Source organism: Rhinoraja longicauda, chromosome 21 (assembly GCF_053455715.1).
Source record: "Rhinoraja longicauda isolate Sanriku21f chromosome 21, sRhiLon1.1, whole genome shotgun sequence".
NCBI classification, from domain to species: Eukaryota; Metazoa; Chordata; class Chondrichthyes; order Rajiformes; family Arhynchobatidae; genus Rhinoraja; species Rhinoraja longicauda.
The window spans coordinates 6,391,753-6,394,719 of NC_135973.1; the positions used below are offsets into that span (position 1 = coordinate 6,391,753).

The window sequence follows — 2,967 nt, forward strand, 5'->3', positions numbered from 1 at the left end:
ATAATCCAACTTTGTGGCTCTCATTATCTCTGTTGCCCCATGGATGGGAAAGGTTTGCAGGGGTATGGGTCAGTGTAGACATGTGCGGCTAGCTTGATTGGGCAACTTGGTTGGCGTGGGGCCAAGGTGCTGTTTCCATGATGTATAGCTCTTTGAATCCTGTGTCATTTAAAATTATTCCAGTTTTCACCAGCATGAAGTAGAACGACTCTCACATCTGCAATTATAATTTATTTCTGCAAGCCTTTCTCCTCCTTATATATGCATTGGGCGGGCAAGGAGAGGGACAATGTTTCGCTGGTGATGGAGGCGATGGCTGCAACAAGCCTTCATGGTTAGCTGGAGCTGCATCTTTGGAAATGGCACCAAAACCTGGCGACTCTTGCATATGGATTCAGTGGGCTGTTTCTATGCATTATGTACTTAACTGGGAGTGTACTTATGTTTGACAATAATCCTACTGATCTGTATGGGCGGCACAGTGGCGGAGTTGCTGCTTTACAGCGCCAGAGACCCGTGTTTGATCCTGACTTCGGGTGCTGACGGTATGGAGTTTGCACGTTCTCCCTGTGACTGCGTGGGTTCTCTCCGGGTGCACCGGTTTCCTCCCACATTCCAAAGATGTACAGGTTTGTAAGTTAATTGGCTTTGGTAAAATTGTAAATTGCCCCTAGTGTGTTTTGGGATAGTGTTAGTGTGCGAGGATCGCTGGTCGACATGGACACAGCGGGCTGAAGGGACTGTTTCCACACTGTATCTCTAAACTAAACTAAACTGAATGCAAAAGAAGAATTTCACTGTACCTTGCGACAGGTAATAAGAAAGGAACCATTGAACCACTGAGTCACTCACTTGTACCTTCCCTCCACAGGGATGCTGGAGCATTGGATCTCTCTACATGTTCACAGCAAAAGAAACGTTTACTTTACGACTCAGCCTTAACCACTCTGAGCTCCCAAAGACATGACCCAATACCCTTCTTTCAGCTGATAAAGGCATATGTTGGTAGGTTAAAACGTTTTTGTTTTATATGCATAATTGTCTGTATTTGTGCACATTTTTGGTGACAAAAATGTGCCGGTGTGTTCCATTAATAAACATGTGTGTCACATGGATGGAAAAAAAGTTCCTTGTGCCTTCATTTTACTGCTCCACGACAAAATCTCCTAATCTGAGGAAATAATTCTCCTCCTTCCCATGGGAGTTCTGTGCGACCTTCTCTCATGGCTACTCCTCTGTAATTCATTCCTCAATCAGATTAGATCCATTATTAAATGGAAACAGGTTCTTCGGCCCACCGAGTCCACGCTTTCCTGCTCTCTGACCCCCAGAGATGCTGCCTAACCCGTTGAGTTACTCCAGCACTCTGTGCTTTTATTTGTAAACCAGCATCTGCAGTTCCTTGTGTCAATGACTTTAAAAATGCATGTTCCTTATGTAACCCTTCAGTAAACCCTTCAAAGTAAACCCCTCAAAGTAAATCAAACCCTTCAAAGAGTTCCATTAATGCTTGCGTTCCCTCTCTTTGTCCCTCCTCCACCCTGATCCTCTTGCTAATTTCACTGTTTGAATTCCTTCGTTATCACCTCATCCCCAGCCAACAATGCACCATTGTGGGCTTCACCTTTTTCTCTGCTTTATTCTGTACCTTCCCATACCTCTAGTTTCCCCCTCCCCGACTCTCAGTCTGACGAAGGGTCTCGACCCGGAACGTCACCTATCCTATTTCTCCAGCGATGCTGCCTGGCTCGCTGAGTTACTCCAGTGTTTTATGTCTTCCTAGGGTACTACTTTACTCTTCCCTTCACCTCCGTTAATATATAGTTTACTGTCTTTGCCCAACTCTCTACGTGCAGCTAGAAAATGTTTCTCTTTTCTTCAGGTGGTGCCCGAGCTGATGATTTGAGGTTCCTGGCAAATAACAGCGTTAACATGGACTTTGCCACCTTCAGAGGGTTGGATCCTGAGGAAGTCAAGGTGTGTACAGACTACCTGTGTCCTTAATGCATTATCATTGTCATGGTTACAGTTTCATAACTTCATATTTCAATCTCTGTTTATTAAGTCAACTCTCTAATTCCTCAATAATTTTCTTGATTGAGCATAATTAAGCTTAACATAAATAGACACAGAATGCCAGAGTAACTCAGCGGGAAAGGCAAAGCATCTCTGGAGAAAAGGTGCCGTTTTGGGTCGTCAAACTGACCCAAAACATCACCTATTCCTTTTCTTCAGAGATACTGCCAGACCCACTGAGTTACTCCAGCATTTTGTGTCTATCTTCAGTGTAAACCAGCATCTGCAGTTCCCTCCAGTATCCATTTCCCTCCACAGATGCTGCCTGACCCGTTGAGTTCCTCCAGCACTGTTTCTGCATCATCTTGCTTTGCAGTGAATTGTCAGCAATTCAATGAAACTCACAGTGCATCACTCAAGACCACTTGAGTTGCCTTCTTAGTTTATTGTCACGTGTACCGAGGTACAGTGAAAAGCTTTTGTTGCGTGCTAACCAGTCAATGGAAAGACAATACACTCTGAGTGTTATTGAGTTGCTGGCAATTTGCTGCATAGCTAACGAGTGTAGCAAAGTGTGTTTTGCCCAAAATTCCAGCATCTGCAGTTCTTTGTGTCTCCACTTTGATCTTCATCCATTTCGCCCTATAAAATCAATGTCTCAATAAGATGCAAAGTCTTTTAGGTTGTGGTCGTTCATTAAATGTTTATTTGCTTTCAGAGACTGAGTGCTGATACTCTGATCAATTTACTTGGAGTTTACCTTCCAACTCTACAAAGCGGAGTGAACGAAACAGTGGTGATAGTTTGGGTGGCTTCACACCCCGCGTCTGAAGTGAGGAGACTTGGGCTGACAGGAGGTATTCCAGACAACACATCAGGTACAGTGCTTACTATCAGTCAAATTTCAAAACCTTCATTAAGTTTCGACAAAATTCCAACTGATGAAATAAG

At 44.0% G+C, this 2,967-nt stretch overlaps 1 long non-coding RNA gene across 1 annotated transcript; it reads left to right on the forward strand.

Annotated features, from left to right (window-relative positions):
• Positions 1-877: 877 nt before the first annotated feature.
• Positions 878-2,879, forward strand: LOC144603799 (uncharacterized). Its single transcript, XR_013548661.1, has 3 exons — positions 878-1,005; positions 1,883-1,977; positions 2,735-2,879. It is a non-coding gene; the product is annotated as an uncharacterized LOC144603799 (long non-coding RNA).
• Positions 2,880-2,967: the final 88 nt, after the last annotated feature.